Source organism: Phoenix dactylifera, chromosome 3, assembly GCF_051530095.1.
Source record: "Phoenix dactylifera cultivar Ajwa chromosome 3, Ajwa_hap1_PhDact_Kaust_v1.1, whole genome shotgun sequence".
Lineage (NCBI taxonomy): Eukaryota > Viridiplantae > Streptophyta > Magnoliopsida > Arecales > Arecaceae > Phoenix > Phoenix dactylifera.
The window spans coordinates 12,302,501-12,329,931 of NC_143192.1; the positions used below are offsets into that span (position 1 = coordinate 12,302,501).

Here is a 27,431-nt window from a genome sequence, read left to right on the forward strand (position 1 = left end):
TCCTTCGCCGCAGAGCACTCACGCGGCGTTTGAAGTTTGGAGCCGGCAAGGATAGGGACAAGGCCAGGTTTGGGATCTTCTTCTCTTGCTTCGATCTTTAAATTCTATATGTTCTGGATCTTTAAATCCGTGCTTGCCACCGCCATCCACACCGGCAGAGCCTGAGGGTAGCTATCCTCCTCCGCCGCCTGGGATGCCGAATTCTGAATACTACCCTCCATCATCAGGTTCATGGGTTTGCTCACATTGTTACTGGGATTTCTTCTATGCAGTAGCCTTCCCAATCTTTTCGTGCTCGCCGCTCGGGATTGCCCTCCGCCCTCATATCCTACCGCTCCGCCGCTCGGGATCGCTCTCGCCTCCCTTCTCCTCCAACCCCTTGCGCGGCTCAGGTGAGATTTCTTCTCCTCTTCTCTTCTTCTTCCTAATATAGATATCCGCTCGTAGAACCATGGAACCATGGACTCGCACCGCTCCTCCATCCTTCTTGCCCCATCGTCTCCGCCCCCGACCCCTCCCCGGCCGCCAGCACAGCCACCGCTCCGCTCCGCAAACTCATTTCTCGGACCGAACGGCATTCGCCCTTCCCTCTATTCCCTCGTTCCCATATTTTCCCCAATCTCTCCCTCCCTCCCTCCGCGATGCCCTCCGAGTTCTCCGTCAATTTCACTCCGCCATGATGACCAGTCCAATCCAAGAAGAAAAACTCCGTGATGGCGGAGGGCTCCACCTTCTCCTCCCCCAGAAGCCCCTCGGCACCCCGAGCGGCGGCGGCGACCCTGTCCCAACCCCCAACCCCGTCATTCTAAATCCGTATTATGATTTATAATTTTATTATTTTTAGTCATATTAGTTTTGGTTCAAACTCAACATTTATTGGCCGGTCCATAACCCGTACCAATCCATGCCAGCTCATGCAGGGACATGTTATAGCATGCCAATATGTGCCACAGTCTTGAAAGTTGATACAATTTCATTGCTATCGACAGCTGCAAAACTCTTTTCCTTATACTAATGTTTCGACTTTTATGTATCCTGTAGAACCACGGTGTCTGCTCTTCTTCCTGCAAAGGTTTACAAGATGGGCACAATTCTTTCATTCTGGATCTATGCCTGTACCAGTTTACTGGAGTTCCATATATACTATCACAGCATTGTTATGTTTTTAAAACATTTTAACAGTCATGGGGTTTTGAATTTGGACTGGTTAGGCATGATCGATGTCTATTACTCATTGTAAGTCTTAAAAGTAGATGAATTAGAGAATAGCAGAGAAAATATAATTGCTTTGAATTTTCACTTTTGCTTTTACTAAACAATTTTATTTCTGTTGTCAGGGAAAAAGAATTAGTAACTATGGTACATGTTTCTATTATAAGAAATCTGGTACATGTTTCATCTGTTCTCCTATTTGCTAATGAATTATCATCACTGATTAAACAGATAGTTATAATCTGCTAATGCTATTCCTTTCTAATAACTGTTTCTTTTGCCTAATGGTGCTATCCTTGCCTGTTACATGCGTAATTATATATGAATAAGAACAGAAACTTTATGTTCTTATTCATATATACTAAATTAAACCTTGGTACCGTATAGGTATCTTACCGGCATGGTACGGTCAGTATGGGGTGGTACAAATCAGTATGACAGACCTTATGTATAACAATGGCCAGAGTAAAATTCTCGAGTTTCTTCAACCATGGTAGCTGGAAAGTTTCTATTGAGGGTGCTTCGCACAAGTAATCATCCTCAATTTTTTTAACCCCTATCACTTTAGTGTGAACTTAGTGTCCATTCAACACATGCTTTATGAATGATTGGATGCCCATGACTTTTATTTATGGTTCCATCTAGGATGCTGTTTGTTCTGTCACTCCACATCTTTGTTTACTGCACTGAATCATTGTTCCAAGTAACCACATTTCTTGCAATATTTTTGTGTTGCATGCACTTCAGCTAGCAGAAGTAGTTGTTGTGTCCTAGTTTTTGCTAGTGGTTTCTCCTGTTGTTATTGTTTGTTTATCAATCATGCTATTTAATCTGGCTTCTATTAAATTTACTGATATATAACTTGCAGGGCACTGGGGATTTGATGACTACACTTTTGCTGGGATGGAGCAATGTAAGGGTTTTACTTACCATTTTTAGCTCAATAGCGCCATATTGTGACATCTATTCATATTTTAGAAAGTAGCAGTGATTTATTTTGCATTATGCTGTTCAGAAATATCCAGACAATCTGGACAAAGCCTCAGAGCTTGCAGTATCAAGTTTGCAGGTAATTATTTTTTTTTGCCTCCTAGCATTTTTCCTATGATTCACCTTATAAGCTTCTTATGACCAATCCTGTCGAATGAATTCTTTGCTTTTGTGGAACTGGTTGATTGTTATCTACTTATATGCTATGCTTAATATTTAATTAATATTTTCCCTTTCATCTTATGCTATAAAAACTAAAGGAAGAGCATTAACCAATACAAAGACACTATAAACAATGATTCATGAATGATTGGTTAATTATAAGGTTATTATAATTAGTTTTGAACTAGGTGGTCAAACTGAATTTTCCTAGAAATATACATCACTATAATAACCTTATAAGGTTATTATAAGGTTATTATGATACTTTATGGTCAATATGATATGTTTGAATTTTGGTATATAAAGCTTACATGAGAGTTTAAGCCTCAAGTGCCAGAATCATAGCTGCTGCATTTGTGTTATTCTAACCTTTAAATATAGGGTGTATCAGCTGTTTCTTGATGTGAAAAGATCGGCACAGTATTTAATGGAGTACCAGAGCCAGTATATGTTCAATGAAGTGCTGAGGGAGGCAGATGAAGATGAAACCACACAATTTTGATCTGGGACATGTAGAGTTCTATCTGAATGTTTACTTGTCATGGTAGGGTAGGATTACAATCGAAGTATTCTGCTCTTGCTTAATTTATGTACTATGGTTGTGTGGAATCTTGGATCAAGTCAAAAACAAGATTTCCTATGTAGAGGGATGTGTTCTGTTTAATACTTTAAATCTTTGACAGACTAGTTGGTTTTCTTCTATATTGGTTCACACATTTTTCTTATCGCAATGGAGCTCTTTGATTCAAGGTTTTTTCCTTGACAAGATGATTCTGTATTCTTGGCCGGCTCATCTGTATGGACCTTGCATTGATGAAAGGCATGAACACTTGGTGAGCGAAAGAACAAGTACTTGCAGGTGTCATGGTACGAAAACATGACGTGGATTTCTAGGAACCAACATTCTGAAGCTTTCCTCAATCCAGGGAACCCCGAGTTTTTGGCCATCACCAGATTCGCGCCTTAAAGCAGAAGCTTTCATTCTCTTTCGGCCTCGTTGCATTCCAGAACAGACTGTATAATCTTTGTTTGTGGTGGTTAATTGATATTAGAATGGCCTCAACACCCGAAGGTACTTCTATATTTGAACATATTTGAGCCTCTTGATAAGTCATTAAATATTTATGGCATTAAATATCTTTAATGCCATAAATGCAGAATCATAATATTTAATGCCATAAATTTTTTTTTTAACGAAAAAATATTCTAACGACGCTTTAAAGCGTCGTTGAAATCACGAAATTTTTTTTAAAAAAATAATATTCTAACGACGCTTTAAAGCGTCGTTAAAATCACGAAATTTTTTTAAAAAAATAATATTCTAACGACGCTTTAAAGCGTCGTTAAAATCAAGAAATTTTTTTTTAAAAAAATAATATTCTAACGACGCTTTAAAGCGTCGTTAAAATCACATTTAACGACGCTTTAAAGCGTCGCTAATTTCCGACGCTTTTGCAAGCGTCGGAAAACATTTTCTCCACTGTAGCATAGGCGACGCTTTGCCGACGCTTACGAAAGCGTCGGGATGGTTTTTAGCGACGCTTAAAAGCGTCGTTAAAGGCCAAAAAAAGCGTCGCTAATGACCACTATTCTTGTAGTGAATGATCAGTTGTAAAATTCCGATGGTGGATGTTGACTTAGACCAAGATTTGTTCTTTTGATTGATTTCAATACTTAAATCTGAATTCTTCTTTAGTTGTTTTATTATTTTCGTTATACTCAAACCCCCCCCTCCGTCCTTGTTCAAGTTGCATAAAACTAGGCTAGATACTCTTCGTGGGAACGATCCTTACTCGCACTACTACATATATATTTTTAGGAGTATAGGTTTTATTTTTGGTTGCCTGCGACAGCACACCACCTGCCATGTCTGAGTCCACAAAGCCCTGTAACTGGATCTCAGAACCTCCATAGCACAATGACATGTGCTCCGTACCTTTCAGATACCTCAATATCCATTTGACCGCGCGCCAATGCTCCAAGCCTGGGCAGCTCATAAAGCGACTCACAACTCCCACTGCTTGAGCAATGTCTGGTCTTGTACACACCATAGCGTACATCAAGCTCCCCACCGCCGATGCATACGGGATTTTTGACATATTGAGCTCCTCCACCCGCGTCTTCGGACTTTGCCCTTTGGAAAGCTTTAAGTGGGCACCCAGCGGTGTGCCAACAGGTTTGGCACCCTCCATGCAGAATCTCCTGAGTACTCGGCTGATGTACTCCGCCTGAGATAGTCTGAGGATATGTTTAGACCTATCTCTGCTGATCCGCATCCCAAGGATCTGTTTCGCTGCTCCTAGATCCTTCATTGCAAATTTTCTTGACAGCTTCAGCTTCAATTTTGCAATCTCATGCATGCTAGCTCCTGCAACTAACATGTCATCAACATACAATAGCAAGATAATGTAAGATGTACCGAAGTCCCGGAAGTAGCAACAGTGATCCTCCTGACATCTCCTGTATCCTATCTCAAACATGTAACTATCGAACTTGAGATACCATTGCCTGGGCGCCTGTTTCAAACCATAGAGGCTTTTCTTCAATTTGCAAACCAAGTCACCCGTGCCAGCTGCAATGTATCCCTCCGGCTGCTGCATATATATCTCCTCATCGAGATCTCCGTGAAGAAAAGCTGTCTTCACATCAAGCTGCTCTAAGTGAAGATTCTCTACTGCCACCATGCTCAGCACCGCCCGAATAGAACTCATCTTGACTACAGGAGAAAAGATCTCTGTGAAGTCGATACCTGCTCTCTGCTGAAATCCTTTTACAACCAGCCTGGCCTTGTATCGCTTCTTCCCATCCTACTCTTCCTTCAGCCTGTAAACCCATTTGTTTGACAGTGCTTTCTTCCCCTTGGGCAGATCCACCAAATCCCACGTTTGATTCTGCTCCAATGACTTCATCTCATCATCCATGGCCAACTCCCACTCATTCCTGGTATCAACCTCCAATGCCTCCGTGAAGCATTCAGGTTCGCCATTATCTGTGAGCAGCAAATAACTAAGAGTCCCATCATACCTTTGAGGAGGCTTCCCATGAGTACTACGAGTGGACCTTCTTAGTTGTGGAGGGGGTGCCAATACTTCAGGTTCTTGCTCTGACTGAGTCTTCTGATCAGAATTTGTAGACTCCTCTTCAGGATCTACAAAACACGGCTCAACAGGTTTTGTTTCTGATTCAGTGCTCTGCTGCATTTTCTCATAAAATACCACATCATTATTACGAATGATCTTCCTGTGTTCGGGATCCCAAAACCGATACCCAAACTGTTGACCTCCGTATCCAACGAAAATGCACTTCTTTGATTTGGCGTCTAGTTTGCTTCTTTGACTTGAATCAACATGGACATAACTTGTACAACCGAATACTCGTAAGTGCGCCAAATCAATCTTCTTTGCTGTCCATGCTTCCTCAGGAATCCCAAATTCAAGTTTCTTTGATGGCCCTCTGTTGATCAAGTAGGCAGCAGTGTTAACTGCTTCCGCCCAAAACTGCTGTGGCAATCCAGCATGTATCCTCATACTCCTGGCACGCTCATTAATTGTTCGGTTCATCCTTTCAGCAACTCCATTTTGTTGTGGTGTCCCTGGAACTGTCCTCTGCCTGACGATCCCAGCCTCTGCACAGTAGTCCTCAAACTTCCTGCTACAATACTCACCACCGTTGTCTGATCTCAGGTATTTTAACCTTCTTCCTGTCTCGAGTTCTACCATTGCCTGCCATCTCCTGAAGACCCCAAATACCTCTGACTTGTGCTTCAAGAAGAACACCCAAAGCTTCCTGGTAGCATCATCAATAAAAGTAACATAGTACTGAGATCCACCAATGGAAGAAACCGGTGCAGGCCCCCACACGTCCGTGTGCACGAGATCTAGCTTTTCTTGCTTCCGAGGTTTACCTTCTTTGTTGAATGAAACACGCTTCTGCTTTCCGAGAATACAATCCTCACAGAAGTCCATCTCAACACTCCTGAGACCCTGCAGCTTTTCCAACTGGTGCATCACCTCCAGTCCCTGATAACTCATGTGCCCAAGTCTGCAATGCCATAACTTGGCGTCCACATCTGCTGCAGCAACTCCAATAGAGTTTTCCGTGCCATTGGTGACATAAAGTGTCCCAATCTTCTTGCCACTGGCCACCGTCAACGAACCTCTGGATACCTTCCACTGATCAGCTGTGAAAGTAGTCTTGTACCCCTGGCTCGCCAACTGTCCAACAGAAATCAGATTCCTCTGCAGTTGAGGCACGTGCCGTACATCCTCAAGCTCAAGTGAAGATCCAGAAATCAACTTCACTTCCGCGCTTCCCCTTCCTTGTATGGTGCAAGGCTCTCCATCCCCTAGGTAGACTTTGCCGAAGTCTCCCTTCTCATATCCTCCAAGAAGCTTCCGTTGGGATGTAGCATGGAAAGACGCGCCCGAGTCTATCACCCAAGACTCGTCACCGGTAGATAAAGATAGAACGAGGGCATCCATATCACTGTCTTCAGCAAGATTTGCCAGATCCTTGCTGACTCCTTCGGTGTGGTCGCCTTGCTTCCCTTTAGGAGATTTGCAGTCCCTCCTAAAGTGCCCCATCTTCCCGCAGTTCCAGCACTTCGCTCCCTTGTTCTGAGGTGCTCGAGACCTGCTGGATCTCGACTTCGAGTCGCTTCGAAATCGACCGTCCTTCTTTTGTCTTCCCCGGTCAGAGGTGTTTAGTGCACTTCCAGACGACTCCGTAGCTCCAGAAGATTTCCTTCTTGCTTCTTCACTCAGAAGCACTCCCACAACGTCATCAAAGATCAACTTCCCCATCGCCGAAGAGTTGCTCACAGCCATCACCAGGCCCTCCCAGCTATCAGGCGATCCGAAGAGAATTAGCAATGCCCGAATCTCATCGTCAAAACTAATCTCCACTGACTCCAACTGGGCCGTGAGTCCATTGAACTCGTTGAGATATTCTGCTACGCTGCCGCCATTTTTCATACGAAGATTAAACAACCTCTTCATGAGAAATACCTTGTTTGATGCTGAGGGTTTCTCGTACATCCGCGACAATGTTGCCATCAACTCCATCGTCGTCTTCTCGTTTTTGATGTTGAATGCCACTTGGGATGCAAGTGACAATCTTATGGTGCCGAGCGTCTTCCGATCGAGGACCTCCCAGTCTTCATCGGACATCTTCTCTGGTTTCTTCGCTCTACCTCCAAGAGGTAAATAGAGATCCTTCTGGTAAAGGTAATCCTCTATTTGCATCTTCCAAAACCCGAAGTTCGTGCCATTGAACTTCTCAATTCGCAACTTTCCTTCATCCGCCATTGCAGAATACCAATAGCTCTGATACCAGTTGTTGGCCGCCCTGCACCGGAACCCACTCACACCGGTACAACCACCAACGTCGGACAAGCAAAGAGAGAAGCAAACGGATAAGCACTCTCTCGCTCCCTCGACACCGGACTCAAGGATCACCGCTTCGCTTCCGCTACGAAGGGCAAAAGATTACCCCGTGGTATCAATAGGGTAAAACACTTGAGCACCGCAGCGGATTATCAAACCAAAGGAAGAAGAAATAGAAAGAAAATAGCAAAGCAAACACAAAGATGTAACGAGGTTCGGCTACAAGTAGCCTACATCCTCCACCGCTCTAAATCTCAATTAGGATGAACAGATTACAGAGATAGCACACACCCGAACGATCACACACGATCGCTCTACAAGAGATTCACACAGAATTCCCTTTGCACAAGAAGTAGGATCCCAATCCTCTTCTTCTCTAGAACCCTAGCCGCACAAAACAAGAGTCTCTCTCGAAATATCCTTGAATATCTCTACTCCTAGGGCTCTCATGAGTCCTATATATAGTCTCAAGACCTTCAGATGATCATAGCCGTCGAAACGCTATCAAAAAACACCAAAAGAAAATCGTCCGTATGATTTTCCGCGAGCCCGAGTCGACTCGGCTGTGGTTCGAGTCGACTCTGGCACGTCTGGACAAAACTAGCACGATCTAGAGTCGACTCGACTGTAGCTCGAGTCGACTCGACGATGCTTCGAGTCGACTCGACTGTAGCTCGAGTCGACTCTGACAGTCCAGACAGAAACGTATTTTTCTCGGTCTTCTGGCCTTTCTCCTCCCGGGTCGACTCGACTGTTTTCGAGTCGACTCGACTGTTCCCGAGTCGACTCGACTGTAGCTCGAGTCGACTCCGACAGTCCGCCAGACAGAATTATGCAGAATTGATTCTCCTTCAATTCTCTTCATCACCAATGGTCTCCGCATACCCCAACAATGGGGACATTCCAATTGGTGTTTTGTATGCCGTTCGATATGCCCACAATGCATCTGTTAACCTAAGGGACCAATCCTTTCGAGATGGATTGACAGTTTTTTCAAGGATGGTCATAATTTCTCTGTTGGAAATCTCAACTTGTCCACTTATTTGTGGATGATATGGTGTACCGACCTTGTGGGTGATGTTGTACTTCCTAGCAAGGGCTTTAAAAATTCTATTGCAAAAATGTTTCCCCCCATCACTAATGATAGCACGAGGGGTGCCAAAGCGAGCGAAGACAGACTCTTTAAGAAACTTGATTACTACTTTGTGATCATTGGTCTTACATGCGACAGCCTCAATCCACTTGGACACATAGTCAACAGCTAGGAGTATGTACTGGTGCCCAAATGACATGGGAAAAGGATCCATAAAATCAATACCCCAAACATCAAAGATTTCTACAATTAAGATCGGGTTCAGGGGCATCTCATTTTTTCTTGAAATTTTTTCTAGTCTTTGACATCGGTCACATGCTTTACAATACTCATGTGAGTCATAAAATAGTGTAGGCCAATAGAATCCGCACTGCAAAACCTTTGCAGCCGTCTTTTTACCACTGAAATGACCACCACAAGCGTGGTCATGACAGAAGGAAGGGACTTTCCTTTGTTCGTATTCAGGGATACACCGTCAGATGATCTGATCAAGGCAATATTTAAATAGGTATGGTTCATCCCAAAAATACCACTTCACACGAGCTAGGAAGCGAAATTGCTCCTGTTTGGTCCAAGAGCTAGGCATTTGTTCAGTAACGAGGTAGTTGACTATGTCAGCATACCATGGAACATTGGTATGGAAAATCATCATTAGTTGTTCATCCGAAAAAGTTTCGGATATAGGTAATGATTCTGCAGATGACTCAACAATCAGTCTGGACAAGTGGTCAGCTACTACATTTTCAGATCCCTTTTTATCTCGAATTTCGAGATCAAATTCCTGGAGCAATAGGATCCAACGAATGAGCCTTGCCTTAGCATCCTTCTTTGTGAGAAGGTACTTAAGGGCGGCATGATCGGAATAAACAAGAACCTTAGATCCTATCAGGTAGGGACGAAATTTATCTAGGGCAAAAACAACTGCCAATCAATCTCCCATGAGCTCCCTTTCTTGGAAGATCCGACCTGAACCTCTTCCCCCCATTGCTAGCGCACCACTTTGTCCTTCCATTGATTCTCCACCTAAACTTGAGTTAAAGCCACTTCCGACAACTCTTAAGTATGATTTTCTAGGATTAGAAGATACCCTTCCTGTAATCATCGCGGCCAACTTATCTACTGAACAGGAAGGTAAACTTTTAAGGGTGCTAGAAGAGAATAAACATGCCATAGGATGGTCTGTAGCCGATTTGAAAGGGGTTGACCCCTCCATTTGCATGCATCGAATTTACCTCGAAGATGATGCAAAGCCCACCCAAGAAATGCAAAGAAGACTCAATCCTAACATGAAGGAGGTAGTCAAGAAAGAAGTGGTGAGTTACTAGATGCCGGAATCATTTACCCAATTTCTGATAGTAAGTGAGTAAGTCCGACACAAGTGGTACCAAAAAAATCAGGTATCACTGTGGTTGAAAATACGGAAGAAGAATTGATACAAACATGCACAACCATGGGTTGGCGTGTGTGCATTGACTACAGAAAACTCAACTCAATGACTAGGAAGGACCATTTTTCTCTATCTTTTATAGATCAAATTTTGGAACAGTTGGCTGGTCAAGGTTTCTACTGCTTCTTAGATGGTTATTTTGGATATAATCAAGTATCTGTCTACCCGGACGATCAAGAGAAAACCACCTTTACCTGTCCATTTGGAACATTTGCATATAGGAGGATGCCTTTTGAACTATGCAATGCACCCGCAACTTTTCAATGATGTATGATGGCCATTTTTTCAGATATAGTGAAAAACTTTCTAGAAGTGTTCATTGATAATTTTTCAGTTTTGTCCTATCTTTTGACGATTGTCTAGATAATTTAACTTTAGTTCTAAAAAGATGTAAGGAGACCAACCTAGTGTTAAGTTGGAAAAAGAGCTATTTCATGGTTCAAGAAGGCATAGTCTTGGGACACGTCGTGTCCAAGAGGGGTATTGAAGTAGATAAAGCCAAAGTCGATCTTATTTCCAATCTCCCTCCACCCAAAATTGTGAAACAAATCCGTTCATTCCTTGGCCATGCTGGTTTCTACCGTCGCTTCATTCAGAATTTCAGTAAGATTTCCAAACCCTTGTGCAATCTTCTTGCCAAGGACACTCTCTTTCTCATTAACGAAGCATGCGAGGAGGCATTTGAAATTTTTCACTCGAAATTGACCACTGCACCTATCATACGGCCTCCTAATTGGATCCTTCCATTTGAACTAATGTGTGACGCATCCGACTATGCCATTGGGGCAGTTTTAGGGCAACGGCTAGATAAGGTATCTCATGTCATCTACTACGCTAGTAAAGCACTCTCAGATGCACAATTGAACTACACCACCACTGAAAAAGAGTTACTAGTTGTAGTATTCGCGCTAGACAAGTTTTGATCTTACCTTTTAGGATCCAAGGTTACCATATTCACTGATCATGCTGCCCTTCGATACCTTCTTGCAAAGAAAGACACCAAATCCCGTTTGATTCGATGGATTCTTTTACTACAAGAAAGGTGCTGCAAATGTCGTAGCGGACCACTTATCTAGGATTCTTCTTGAGCCTTCTCAAAATACCTCACCCTTACATGATTCTTTTCCAGATGAACAATTATTTGAGGTACAAGGAATAAAAATACCATGGTTTGCAAACATAGTGAATTACCTTGCCATAGGACGAATTTCTGATGATTGGTCAACTCAAGACAAGAATCGATTCTTTTCACAAGTGAAGTTCTATTATTGGGATGATCCCAATCTATTCAAGTATTGTCCCGATCAAGTAATCGATCGATGTATCCCCGAATGCGAATTTCAAAGTATTCTTTCATTCTGCCATTCACAAGCTTGTGGGGGATATTTTGGGGGTAGAAAAACGACAGCAAAAGTTTTACAGAGTGGATTTTATTGGCCCACACTTTTCAAAGATATCCATAACTTTTGCCAAACTTGTGAACAGTGCCAACAGATGGGTACCATTTTCCATAGAGATATGATACCTCTCAATCCTATTTTAATTGTAGAAATCTTTGATGTCTGGGGTATTGACTTTATGGGCCCTTTTCCACCATCTTTTGGTTTCGAATACATTCTGGTAGGGGTTGATTATGTCTCAAAATGGGTAGAAGCTGTCGCCACTAAAACTAATGACCACAAGATTGTGGTTAAATTTTTACATGAAAACATCTTTTGTCATTTTGGCACATCCCGAGCCATCATCAGTGATGGGGGATCTCATTTTTGCAACCAGTCTTTCGAGGCTTTGGCTCACAGATATAACATCACCTACAAAGTTACTATCCCATACCATCTGCAAACGAGTGGACAAGTCGAGGTGTCCAATATGGAGTTAAAACACATCTTAGAGAAAACGGTACGTCTCGATAGGAAAAATTGGTCTCAAAGGATAAATGATGCTCTCTGGGCCTACCGTATTGCCTACATAACTCTTATTGGCATGTCTCCCTACCGATTAGTTTTTGGAAAAGCTTGTCACTTACCGGTAGAACTTGAACATAGAGCTTTCTAGGCTATCAAAAAGTTTAACTTAGACATGGCAGCAGCTGGTCCTAACCGAAAACTCCAACTAAGTGAACTTGAAGAGTTGCGCAATGAGGCCTATGAAAATGCTAAAATTTATAAAGCAGGGACTAAGGCTTTTCATGATAAAACCATTAACCGTAAGTCCTTCGAATCTGGTCAAAATATTTGGCTATTCAATTCCAAGTTGCGACTCTTTCCGAATAAACTTCGCTCTAGGTGGGATGGACCATTCATAGTGAAAAAGGTTTCTCCTTATGGTGCAGTAGAGATCCAACATCTCAATGGTGGACATGTTTTCAAAGTCAATGGCCAAAGGTTAAAACTTTATGTGGATTGTGTTGCCAACGGAAAATTGATTGAATCCCTTAATTTGATGAACCTTGTTTACCAAAATAATTAAGGATGCACTGTGTCTGGCTGAAGACAATAAACTTAGCGCTTGTTGGGAGGCAATCCAATTTTCTTAGATTTTTTTAACATTGAGGACAATGTTAGGTTTAGGTTTGGGGGTATTTTTAAGCATTCTGTTTACATTTTTTGCATCTCTTGCATTCGTTCTCACGTTTAGGTTGGAGGATTTTCATCTTGATCTTTATGATATTTAAAAAAAAAAATTGAGAATGATAAACACAGAAGGTATATAAAATCTAAAAAGTCCAATGACTAGTCGAAAGTAATACAAATTTAAGTTCTTTTTATTAAGTCTCTCTTAGTGAGTTGTAAGCTAATTAATACTTTGAAATTTCACTACACACTGGCTGACCCTTCTAAAGTCTAAGCTCGACATTATGTTGATAGTATGGTCACAACCTTGGACCCTGATGAATCATACTTATCTAATCTAAAAAAAAAAATTAGTCAGGAACATCGAAAAGGGCTACCTATTGTCAAAGGTCAAGCGGGCTTGTGATGAAGACTCCGAGCATAAGTCCGTGGGGGAGTTTTGATGCCCGACACCTTATGCCAACTGGTGTGAGAGTTGTCGAGTAATTACTCGTTACACGGAGAAATCACCACAAGAGTAAAAGTGCACAATTTATACATCTTTTTTTTAAAAAAAAACTCTGTATTGATCTTGAAAAAGATAATAGTGTGAAAGCCGTCGTTGTAAAAATTTGAGTAAACTGGAATATTATAGATAAAGCCCGTGAGGTACTAAAGTAAACATCCACAACTCTCGAAATTCTGCAGATAAGATGATTTTGAATCAGTGAGTAGATCCCTTTGACCAATCCTTGGAAACTACTAGTCTTAGTAATATTTTAGAGATCCGAATCCTTAGCTTGTGTACGGTCCAGATTTCACGGAGCACTCCAGTATAAATAAGTCTTACAACTTTCTAAACGGAAACTTAATGACTTCAACTTAGATTGCATACTAACCTAGAATTTGGGCTGGCTTAGTAAATAAAATCGTGTGTGCTTTGAAATTCTTATCATTTATGTATCTTAAATTAGATTAATAATAATAATAATAATAATAAAATTAAAAAAATAAAAATAAATAAATAAATAAATAAATAAAAAGACTTATTTTAAGATTGAAGTTTGTGGGTATCTTCACTGGAAATCCTCACGTGACTATAACTCGTCCACTAGGGTAACATCGGGGTTTAAAACCTTATTGCATACGGTAAATGCAATCGCGATTCCTACGAAAGTGAGTTAATTTCTTATTTCTATTTTATTTTGCTCGAGGACTAGCAAAATGCAAGTTTGGGGGTGTGCACATACTTTAATAATGAAATTAATAATGAATAAATTAATCTATTTTACATAGCACTTATTATTATTTTTATGCACATACTTTAGATTTAAACATAGAAAAATGTGTTTCCCTTCATCATTGCATTATTAAAAATAATTCGAGTTTGATTGATTTTCTTGGTCGAGTCTAATGTATGCAGGTTGCGTCAAACTCATTTGGGATTATCCCTGAACCCAAATTGTATAAACCTCGCAAATCAAATCCTCTCAGATTTTCGATTCAGCCGTTCATCCCAACTCCCCTGCTTCTTTCACATCCAATTGAGTTCGACCTTTCGTTCATGTTCTAACATTCTATCCCAAAATCTCCCATGTTGTACTATTTGAACCCGTATCATGGATCAACCTTCATGTGCAATCAGCCATTCAAGAATTTCTTTACATGTCCACCCATCAAGACTACTTCCCTCCACTTGTCCAAACCTCCCCAGTGTTAGCTTCAAAAGAAAGCCATTTCCCAACCAATCCCATTCCTTTCCCGCGTCCACTATCCAAGTCAATCCAAGCTTCCCAGGTCAATCCTCATGTCATTCATCATCCCCCATGTGCAACAAATCTCCCAGCATCCTAGTTCATGGCTCAAATCCACACGTTTTTCCCCTGCTTCAAAATAGAGCATCCTTGATCGCCTCCGAATTCTTCCCATTCAACCGCGTCCGAGCATCCCGTGAGCACCCTGCAAGTGATCACCCTCGTCCTCCCAGATTTGATCTCCTCCCAGATCTTCTTCCTGATTCCTCCCGTTCGCACGCAACCTCTAAGATCATGCCAACGTCTACAACCTTTGCTTGCTTCGGAACAGAGCCGAGACCCATGGACTCCTCCCGCCATGCAATCTTCCCAGTGTTCGCGAGTCAAGCATCATCTTCCTAGATTTCCTCCAAGCCATTCTGCTCCTGTCCACGGATCCCACCCAGCATTCAACCACGTTCGTAATCCTTTCTTTCGGATCCCCTTGCTTAGGAATAGAGTCCAAGCGGTTTTCCATGATCCATCCAAATCCCGCGCCTAAATTTTAGGAGCTCCAACCCTTATCTTAAAAGGAATAAAGGGGCAGCCGTGAGAGGTGAATTTTTCCCTCTCTTTGTGCCATGAAGCCCCTCTCTTCTCCTCTGGGTTTCAAACACAATCAAAGAAAAAAAAGAGAGGAGGTGTCATCCCTTTCTTCCATCTTCTTTTTAGGTTCCAATACAAGGAGAAGAAAAAGGCTGCAAAGGGGCTTTGCTTTTCTTTTGATCCATCCTTCTTTTTTCTCCTCTCAAGGTAATTAAGAGTTGATTCAAAAGGAAAGATTTCAGCCATCAAAAGTCTTCTCTGCAAGGGAGCTAGCACCCCGGGGAGATTCAAAGACATAGATCGGTCCTTTGCCTCGTGTGGATATCCGTAGAAGCCGGACGCATGTGCGGCTTCAAGCGAACCTTCATCAAGCACCACGATCATCAGTTTGCGGTGGTCATCTACCCGCACAAGGTGAAGATATGATCTTCGTAATGATGTAAAAATGGTTTAAAAGTATTTAATCCTAATCTATCTACAAATGATGATTGTAAAATACGTTCATGCGATGAACAGGATCTCGCGCATGCCTTTCCGCTGCGTTCAGAATTTTTCTGCGGTGTGCGAGAGATCCCAACAATGGTATCAGAGCCATGATTATGTAGATTAAGATTAGAATTAATTATAAAAGGCATATTAGATCTGAAATTTAAAAGATTATGCTTGCTGAAATTTTCTGCATGCAGAATTTCAGCTTGCTAATTTTTCTGCATGCTGATTTTTTGTATGCTTGGATTAAGGATTCTAATGCTTTGTTAATATGATTACAAATATTTAGAATCATATCTTGCATAATCAGCAAGTTGTGAGATGACATAATCAGTTAAATTATAGATATGAAAATAATATTTATGCATGAGATGCGTATGGTGATGATCATGGATGAACCCTTCACATATGCTGAAATATTCTGCGATGTTCTGTGATGTTATGTGATGGCATGTAAATCAAATTTTCAGATGCCTGCATCCATCTTATATTGATGTATTGGAGACCTGCATGTCTCATGAAAAGGGTTGTAATTATTATTTAATTTTATTTTATTTTTAAAGTTATCTAGGATGTAATCTATGATGTGTTTGCATATCAATGGTTGATCGGTGCATACCTCTACAAGCACGATTTGCGCGGATCGAGATTAAGAGTTGATTGAAGATGGATCAAAGAGTTGATCACAATTGGGCCTAGGGGATCGAGTCAAGAGTTGAAGACGATCTAACTAATTGACGTGCATGTGCTTGTAAAATGACCTTATCCTGGATCCATGATCATCGCTAGTTACATTTATTTGTTGATATTATGCCTAGATGTTTATGCTTATGTCTATGCATAGCGGGTAGAAATATATTTGCATGAGATGTGGATAGTCAATCGAAAGAGATCTAAATCAAAACATCCTCAATCAGTCGAGAGTGAACCAATATGAGATAGTCATATTAGATTAATTGATCTAATTGGTGTCTAGGAAAGCATGAAAGATGGTTACTTAATTAGGACCTTACTCTCCGAGTAAGGGGAGCCTCCCACCTGCTTACTTGGCCAATTGCTCGATTACCTCTTATAAAGAGCTCAAGGTTGCAAACACTAAGACATGATTACGCAATATTAAGTCTATAGGTCTTCTACTGTAGTAGAGCTGCTAAGGTCTTTTCGGTGTTGATTTGTCTCAGCTGGACACAGTGAGCAAGTTGCATCGGGGGACTGGACCGCTTTATTAGACATAAGATGTTGCAGAGGAAAGCTGGGGTTGGGCACTAATAACTGTTAGGTGAGGATCCAATGATGACTTTATTTCTGCGGTTATATGGTGGGTCTGACTTAACTAAGAAATGGAGCCAATAATTGTTAGGTAAGGTCTTCATGACTTAGAGACCAAGTAGCACTGCAATTTGCTTGAGAAGCATTGTACAAGAGTTGTACGCTCATCTATTTATATGTCACCAATAATTGTTAGGTGAGGCGGCATGTAAATCGGTGGGATCGCATTACCCACTAGAAACCCTAGTCGCGTAGGATTTCCGTTTTCCTACCAAGGAAGTGTGAGAGATTCGAGAAAATAGTGGAAGGTATGTTTGTTCTAAAAGATTCTAAAATAAATTAAGATCAAGTACAAACTCTCTTTACTCTCTACATATTACAATGTCAGCTCCTAACTCTTTGACCCGTATTCTTGAGACCAACTGACTGACCCGAACTAATTACAAAGACTGGCTTAGAAACCTCAAAATTGTTCTGAGTAGCGAGAGACTAGGCTATGTGCTCGAGAATGATATTCCTAGGTTACCATCACGTCCGACCGATGATCAGCATAAGATGCATGAAAAATGGAAGGACGATGACATTAGGGTCAAGTGCTACATCATGGCATCCATGTCTAATGAACTTCGATGCCAGCATGAGAATATGAAGACCGCTTGGAAGATATTGGCACACCTGCAAGAGTTGTATGGTGAGCAGAGTCGCACAACTCGTTTTGAAGTATCCAAGAGGCTCTTCAAGGTAAAGATGCGCGAGGGACAGTCGGTCTACGATCACTATTTCACTATGATCAAGGATCTAGAGGAGCTTGAGAAGCTCGGTATGACCATGCATAAGGAATTGCAAATAGATCTGATCCTACAATCTCTTTCTGATTCATTTGGGCAGTTTATAGTAAACTACCATATGAATAAAATTGAATGCACTAAGACCGAATAGTTGAACATTTTGGTAACTACTGAAGGGGCCTTGAAAGGTTCAAGGGGCACTGTTCTTGCTGCTGAGTTGACTTTTGGTTCCAAGAGAAAGTATGCTTGGAAGAAAAAGAAGCCTTTGAAGAAGTGAAAGAAAGACAAGAAGCCAAAGAAAGAAGTTCAAAAGAAAAAGGCTAATGACAAAAGAAAATGTTTCCACTGCAACGTCGACGGCCACTGGAAGAGGAACTGTCCTTCATACCTCAAGAGCCTGAAAAGCAAAAAGGCATACACACCTTCAGAAGGTATGTTAGACTTGCTCGTAATTGAAACTAATCTTCAGTTTCTTCTACTTCTAGTTGGATTATAGATTCTAGTTCTAGTACTCACTTGTGCACTACTATGCATGGTCTAAAGAAAAGTAGAAAGCTGGCGGAAGGTGCAGTAACCCTTCGGATTGGCAACGGGGCAAGAGTTGCTGCTGTGGCTGTGGGCACCTATCCTCTACGACTACCGTCTGATTTTAGTTTATTGCTTAGAGACTGTTATTATGTCCCTGCTGCTAGCAGGAATTTGATTTCAATTTCGTGTTTAGCACAGGATGGTCATATTTTTATATTTGACAAAGACTAATGTTCTATTTATTTTAGAAATAAATTAGTTGCACATGCTTTCATAATTGACAGTTTCTATCACTTACATATCAATGTGTCTGAGCAAGTAGTGAGTGCCATAGGATCTAAAAGATCCAGAGATGAGATAAATCAGAAGTATTTATGGCACCTCAGGCTTGGCCATATTAGAGAGGACAAAATGAACAAAATGGAGAAAAATGGGCTTCTTGGCTCATTGACTTTCGAGTCATATCCAGTTTGCGAGTCCTGTCTTCAAAAAAAAATGGCTAGGCTATCCTGTGTAGGACATGGGGGAAAGGACCATTGAAATACTTACTCTGGTACACACTGATGTGTGTGGCCCATTCGATGTGCTTGCCAGGGGACGTTATTCGTACTTCATTACCTTTACCAATGATTTTTCATGATATAGGTATGTGTATCTTATGAGACATAAATCTGAGTCTTTTAAAAAGTTCTAAGAGTTCAGAAATGAAGTAGAAAAACAAACTGAAAAACTCTTAAGACTCTTCGATCAGATCGAGGGAGAGAATACTTTAGTGGAGAATTCCGGAACTATCTCAAGAAAAATGGCATAGTCTCACAATGGACTCCTCCGGTACACCTCAACTCAACAGGGTGTCAGAGAGGCAAAATCGGACTCTATTTGATATGGTCCGGTCCATGATGACTTTCACTGATTTACCTATGTTTCTTTGGGAGATACCTTACTTTCCATGATTTACTTACTGAATAGAGTTCCCTCTAAATCCGTTCCTACCACACCGTATGAGATATGGCATGGTAAGAAGCCGAGTCTTGGTCATCTCAAGATTTAGGGATGTCTGACCCACGTCAAGCAACTACAGGCGGACAAATTAGAGTCTAGGACCGTATGTGCTCGTTTTATTAGATATCCTAAAGAGTCATTAGGATACAATTTTTACGTCTCAGAGGATCACAATGTGTTTGTGAGCCGACATGCCATCTTTTTGAAAAAACAATTTATCCTTGATAGAGGCAGTGGAAGGAAAATTGAGCTTGAAGAGAGAGTCTCTGAAAGCAACGAGTTATGGATCCTATAGAACCTATTCATATAGAGCCAGTACACGTAGTACCTCCACCTCGTAGATCTAGTAGGATCTTCCATCCTCCTGATAGATACTTAGGTATGCTTATAGAGGATACCGAGGAAATATTTCTCATGGGAGATAGGAAACACGTACAGGATCCCAATACCTACAATGAGGCGATATCAGATATTGATTCCGAGAAATAACTGGAAGCCATGAAGTCAGAGACAGACTCCATGCATTCCAACGATCCACCAAAAGGTATAGTACCTATTGGATATAAATAGATCTACAAAAGGAAAATAGGTTCGGATGGAAAGGTAAAGACCTATAAGGTAAGGCTAGTAGCGAAAGGGTATAGTCAACGCGAAGGTATTGACTATCAGGAGACCTTTTCACCTGTAGCCATGCTGAAAACCATTCGAACATTGCTTGCCATTGCAGCATTTTATGATTATGAAATATGGCAGATGGATGTGAAAACTATTTTTCTGAATGGATATCTTGATGAAGATATCTATATGAAGCAGCCTTTGGGTTTCACTTCCAGTGATGGAGATCATAAGATCTGTAAACTGCAAAAGTCCATCTATGGACTAAAACAAACATCTCGGAGTTAGAACACTCGTTTCAATGATGCGATCAAATCATTTGATTTCATCAAGAACGAAGAGAAACCATGTGTTTACAAGAAGGTTAGTGGGAGTGCTGTCGTGTTCCTCATATTGTACGTGGACGACATCCTCCTGATTGGGAACGATATTCCCATGCTAACCTCGGTCAAGATCTGGTTGTCAAAAGAGTTCTCCATGAAAGACCTCGGGAAAGCATCCTATATTTTAGGGATTAAGGTCTATAGAGATAGATCTAAGAGGATGTTTGGCCTATCACAGAAGATGTACATAGAGAAGGTACTAAAGAGGTTTAGCATGGAAAACTCCAAAAGGGATCTATTACCCCTTAGGCATGGGATTCATCTCTCCAAGAAGATGTGCCCCAATACATCTGAAGAGTTTCAACGCATGAGCAGGATCCCTTATGCTTCTGCAATAGGGAGCCTCATGTATGCCATGCTATGTACACGACCTGATATAGCTCTTGCTGTGAGTGTCACTAGCAGATATCAGTCGAATGCAGACGAAGAGCAATGGACAGCTGTGAAGAACATTCTTAAGTACTTGAGAAGAACTAAAGATTTGTTCTTGGTCTTTGGAGGAGCATCAGAGTTAAAGGTAGAAGGATACACAGATTCAAACTTTATGACTGATATTGATGATAGAAAGTCTACATCTGGATATGTGTTCTCGTGCAATGGTGGTACGGTAAATTGGAAGAGTTTCAAACAATCGATCATTGCTGATTCTACCATAGAAGCTGAGTGTATCGCCGCCTCTGAAGCTGCAAAGGAAGCCTTCTGGTTCAAAAAAATCATTGCAGAGCTGGATGTAATGCCATCAGATGCCATAACGCTATACTGCGATAATAATGGCGCTATAGCTCTTGCTAAGGAGCCAAGATCTCATCAGAAGTCCAAGTGCATAGAGCGGTGCTTTCACCTCATACGCAATTATCTTGAGAAGAAATATGTCGAGGTGTAAAGAGTAGACTCCGCGGATAATGTGGTGGATCCGCTCACTAAGCAGCTAAGTCAGCAGAAGACTGAAGCCCATCTTGAGAAAATGGGATTTAGATATATGACTGATTGGCTTTAGTACAAGTGGGAGATTGTTAGATGTATGCCCTATAAGCCAATCTAGCTGACACATTAATTCTAGGACATAATTTTGGATTTGATTTTATTATTATTGAATAATAAATGGGCATCTTTTTCATTCATATTGTTTATGTGTCTATGAATCGTCCAAGAAATTAATAAGAGGATGATACATATTCTCAAGAGTTGAAAATTTGAGCCATGTATCATTGGTGATTAATTTCTAAATGCTTCTGATTAATGGATCATCACGAGGATAGTGATCGATTCGATGAGATCAATGCACAAATCGCTTTCCTTATGGATGAACGAGACTCGAGTCCACAGTGTAGGGACACTGAAGTGATAGTGCAGGTGCTTGTAAAAGAGTAAAGATACCGAGCGTGACCAAGATAAGAAGTCACTTGGATGTCTATCTACTCGTCAGTAACTTACTTGATGTTGCAGTAGTGTGATTGGTCCTTTGACCTACGGTGCTTTGGCTACTCACAGTGAGGTTATTGTAGTTTAACTGCACATATACATGGTCTCTAGTCATATGGGTCCTTATAATGTAGATTGGCTGCAGTAAGTTCACTGTAGGAGTAGGGTATGCACCTACATGGAATCTATCGACCTTGATAAATGAGGAGTGATCCTATGTGATTTATAAGACTAAGTTCGTAAGACCTCGGTTGGGGCAGTATGTACAGTGGAGAAAGAGTTTTTCACTCTCGAACTTAAGTCGAATAAATCTTGACATATGACAGACAATGGGGTTTGACGAGTTATCCATGACCTTCATCTTATAGGGATCTACGATAGAAGGACTGTATCACACGATAATCGCACCTAGAGGTTCATCATTCCATTTTGCTGGATAGCCACTACATGCTGCTAGGTGTCACTGATGGATGGTGAGACTCACAGGGACTATCTTGATGATCGATGATCCTTGGTGAGTTGAGTTGGAATTATTCCAACCTATTGAAAGGAGTTTTTAATGATATTATGATAGAGATTGCAATATATCTCACTACCAGACAGAATAGAACCTATGGGATCACATGTTGGGAACCCTAGTGGTCGCATGCATATATTTTTAAAAATTTTACAGCGGAAGCATGAATTAAACTATTTAATTTCTATGTATGCAAGAGATCATATCTCTACAACAAAAATAGATTCAGAACTTTAAACATTTATCCTAAACAAGTAGGCATGATTCTATGTCTAACATGTAGTCATACAGAATTTCAGCAACCTAGTTAATTTCTAATCCTAACTTTTAATGAGATCTGATCTCATACCTTTTTTTTTGAGAACTTTGATGATGCCTTGATCTTTTGTATAGCCATACACACGTCCGACCTCTACGGATAGTCCACGCGAAGCTCTAGGAAGATCCACAACTGCAGGAGTGCTAGCTTGTGCAGAGGTGCTGCAGTGGCTGAACTTTTCTCCCTCGAAGCACTCAACTTTTGATTTTTCTTTAAGAGGATGAAGGATGGAGATGAATGAGAAGAAGGAGGAGAGAAGATGGCTAGATCTCAGAATTTTTCCAGAATTTAGAACCCTTTCTAAAGACCATCTCTTTCAAACCCTAGGCATGGGGGTCTTTTTATAGCCAAAAGACCCCCCATGCCTCACACCTCTTTTGGCCAATGAATTTAGCTAATAAAATTCCCAAAAAATTCTGATGAATCAGGAGCTAAGAGATGAACAAATTATTTTATAATCTTATGCCATGAATCACTAAAAATCAGGGGATTATTGCTCCCCACACTTCAGCTGCATGCCACCCTGCTTGATGCGCCATGCAGTCCCGACAAATTAGGGATTTGATTCCTATCTTTTAAGGTAGATTTGAGGTGCCATATTATTCTGAAAAATAGCCCCACGCCTCCTCTTTCCTCATGCCAAAAATTGGTCAAAAATAAAGAGGATAGGCACTGCTGCTTTTAGGAATAATGATGAGGTGTCTTTCTTCTCCAAGAAAGAAAGCTAAGGTCCTAAAATTTAGAAATTCTTCTTCTTATCAATTTCTGAATTTTTGAACTTAGAATCCTTATCAAATAAGAACTTTTAATAGGCTCGGATCAAGCCCAATCTAATTGGGTCAAGTTCAATTAATTGGAGAGGGAGAGGGCTTCAATGATTCCCTAGGTCAGCCCCCACGCCTCCTCTTAAATAGCATGTGGAGCTCCTACTTTGTAGGAGCTCCTTGATAAACTTCCAAGAGGGGCGCCGGCCCCTCTTCTTTGCCGCACCAAGCAAGGAAAAGGAGGGGGGGCATGTGCCCTTCCTTCATGTAAAGGAGGATTAGGAAGGTCACTCATGGTTAGGTCCTAATCTAATTAGGCTTGGACCAAGGGTGAACCAATTTGGGTTTAATCTAGATAAGTCCTAATCCAATTAGAACTTAATGAACCATGACTCAATTGAACCCTTCAATCCTAATCCAATTAGGAGTCTTGTTGATTCATTAGATTAATAATTAATTAGGACTTAAGAAATCCTAATCCAATTAGGACTTATTTAATTTTGGTCCTAATCCAATTAGGACTCTAATTTGAATCCGAAGTCCTAATCCGATTAGGACTCTAGGAATCCTACTCCAAGTAGGAATCCAAATTTAATTCAAAACTCCTAATCCAATTAGGATCGTAGGAATCCTACTCCAAGTAGGAATCCTAGTCCTACTCCAAATAGGATTCCCAGTCCAAGTAGGAATCCCAGTCCAAGTAGGAATCCTAGTCCTAATCCAATTAGGACCCTAGGAATCCTACTCCAAGTAGGACTCTTGTTTTAAGTCCAATTAATTAATTCCCTTTGTTCCTTCTTCAACTTATTATCAATCGAATTGATTACTTGTGATTCCTAATCACGATTCAACCATCGGATCAGTCAATGCCTCTAATGTGTGTGACCCCATAGGTTCTATTCTGACTGGTAGAGAGATATATTGCGATCTCTATCACAATATCATTGAAGACTTCTTTCAATGGGTTGGAACGATTCCAACTCTACTCATCAGGGTTTATCGATCATCGAGATAATCTCTGTGAGTCTCACCATCCACCAGTGATACCTAGCAGCATGTAGTGGCTACCCAGCAGAATAGAATGATGAACCTCTAGGTACAGTTATTATGTGATACAGTCCTTCTATCGTGGATCCCTACAAGATGGAGGTCATGGATAACTCGTCAAACCCCTTCGTCTGTCATATGTCAAGATTTATTCGACTTAAGTTCGAGACGGAGAACTCTTTCTCCACTGTGCAATCTGCCCCGGCCGAGGTCTTATGAACTCAGTCTTATAAATTACATAGGATCTCTCCTTATCTATCAAGGTCGATAGGTTCCTTGTAGATGCATACCCTACTCCTACAGTGAACCTACTGCAGCCAATCTACACTGCATGGACCCATATGGCTAGAGACCATGTATTTGTGCAGTCAAACTACAATAACCTCACTGTGAGTAGCCGAAGCATCGCAGGTCAATGTTGGTATCCCTCGCACGCCGCAGAAAATTTCAAAAAAATTCTGCACGCAGCGGAAGACATGCGCGAGATCTCGTTCATCGCATGAACATATTTTAAAACCGTCGTTCGTAGATAGATTAGGATTAAATACTTTTTATATGATTAGGAAGATCAGATCTTCACCTTGTGCGGGTAGATGATCACCGCAAATCTGATGATCGTGGATTTGTTGGAAGGTTCGCTTGAAGCCGCACACGCGTCCGGCCTCTACGGGTATCCACATGAGGCAGAGGACCGATCTAAGTCTTTGAATCTCCCCGGGGTACTAGCTCCCTTGCAGAGAAAACTTTAATGGCTGAAATCCTTTCTTCTTGCAGCAACCAAATCTTTGATTGCTCTCTCTTAGGGAAGAAGAAGAGAAGAAAGTATAATAAAGAGAAGCAACCCCTTGCAGCCTTTTATTTTTATGGAAGAAGGAAGGGAGAAGAAAGCCCAACGCCACCCATCTTTTTTTCTTTGTTGGCGGCTGAAAACCAAGAAAAGGAGGGTGCTGTTCACGGCTCCTTTATTTTCCCTTGTTGCTTGTGGCTCAAAACCCAAGGGAAGAGAAGATGGTTCACGACTGAAAACCCAAGGAAAGGAGGGTGCTGTTCACGGCTCCTTTATTTTCCCTTGTTGCTTGTGGCTCAAAACCCAAGAGAAGAGAAGATGGTTCACGGCTGAAAACCCAAGGAAAGGAGATAGTTCTTCACGGCTGAAAAGAGAGGGGGAGAAAAACCTAGGGTGCTGCCCCCTTTCTCTCTCTTATATATGGCATGTGGAGCTCCTAAAATTTAGGAGCTCCCATCCTTATCTCTAAGAAAAGAGGAGGGGCGTACGCCCCTCTTCTTTTCTTCACATATTCAGCCAAAAGGAGGGGCGTAGCCCCTCCCTCTTCTCCCTATTTCACGCACGCCCACTTAATCCCATTAAGTGGGGTGTGGGGCCATGTACAAGGTGGGTCTAATCCTCTTCCAAAGAGGATTGAGTGCACCCATTTTCTTTTCCCTTCAAATCCTAATCTAATTAGGATTCAATTGAACCATGACTCAATTGAACTCTTCAATCCTAATCCAATTAGGAGTCTTTTAATTAATTAGATTAAAATTACTTAGGACTTAAGAAATCCTAATCTAATTAGGACTTATTAAATTTCAATCCTAATCCAATTAGGACTTTAGAAATCCTACTCCAAGTAGGACTTTAATTTAATTTGAAGTCCTAATCTAATTAGGATTCTAGGAATCCTACTGCAAGTAGGACTCATATTTAATATGATCAAGTCCAATTAATTAAATCCAATTAATTCAATTAAATTCAATTAAATTGCAATCCAATTGCAATTATTCCTTCTTCAACTCACTAACTCTTAGTGGGTTTACCAATTATCAATCAAATTGATAATTATAAATTATTTGTGATTCCAAATCACAATTCAACCATCGGATCGGTCAATACCTCTAATGTGTGTGACCCCATAGGTTCTATTCTGTCTGGTAGTGAGATATATTGCGATCTCTATCACAATATCATTGAAACTTCTTTCAATGGATTAGAACAATTCCAACTCAACTCACCAGGGATCATCGATCATCAAGATAGTCCCTTTGAGTCTCACCATCCACCAGTGACACCTAGCAGCATGTAGTGGCTACCCAGCAGAATGGAATGATGAACCTCTAGGTGCAGTTATCGTATGATACAGTCCTTCTATCATGGATCCCTACAGAACGGAGGTCATGGATAACTCGTCAAACCCCATCGTCTGTCATATGTCAAGATTTATTCGACTTAAGTTCGAGAGTGAAAAACTCTTTTTCCACTGTACGTACTGCCCCGGCCGAGGTCTTACGAACTTAGTCTTATAAATCACATAGGATCTCTCCTTATCTATCAAGGTCGATAGATTCCTTGTAGGCGTATATCCTACTCCTACAGTGAACCTACTGCAGCCAATCTACACTACATGGACCCATATGGCTAGAGACCATGTATGCGTGCAGTCAAACTACAGCAACTTCACTGTGAATAGCCGAAGCACCGCAGGTCAAAGGACTAGTCACACTGCTGCAACATCAAGCAAGTCACTGACGAGTGGATAGACATCCAAGTGACTTCTTGTCTTGGTCACGCTCAGTACCCTTGTTCTCTAACAAGCACCTGCACTATCACTTCAGTGTCCCTACACTGTGGACTCGAGTCTCGTCCATCCATAAGGAAAGCGATCTGTGCACTGATCTTATCGGATCGATCACCGTCCTCGTGATGATCCATTGATCAGGAGCATTTAGAAATTAATCACCAATGATACATGGCTCAAATTCTCAACTCTTGAGAATATGTATCATCATCTTATTAATTCCTTGGACGATTCATAGACACATAAACAATATGAATGAAAAGAATGCCCATTTATTAATCAATAATAATAAAGTCAAGTACAAAATTATGTCCCAGAATTAATAATGTGTCAGCCAAATTGGCTTCTAGGGCATACTTCTAACAATCTCCAACTTGCACTAAAGCCAAACAACCATAAACCTAAGCCCCATCTTCTCAAGATGCGCTTCAGTTTTCTGTCGACTTAGCTGCTTAGTGAATGGGTCCACCACATTTTCTGTGGAGTCTACTCTCTGATCCTCTACTTATTTTTTCGAGGTAGTCGCTTACCAG

General features: G+C 41.2%; 1 pseudogene; it reads left to right on the forward strand.

Moving 5' to 3' along the window:
- Positions 1-10,291: 10,291 nt before the first annotated feature.
- LOC149767908 (uncharacterized) lies at positions 10,292-12,757 on the forward strand (annotated as a pseudogene).
- Positions 12,758-27,431: the final 14,674 nt, after the last annotated feature.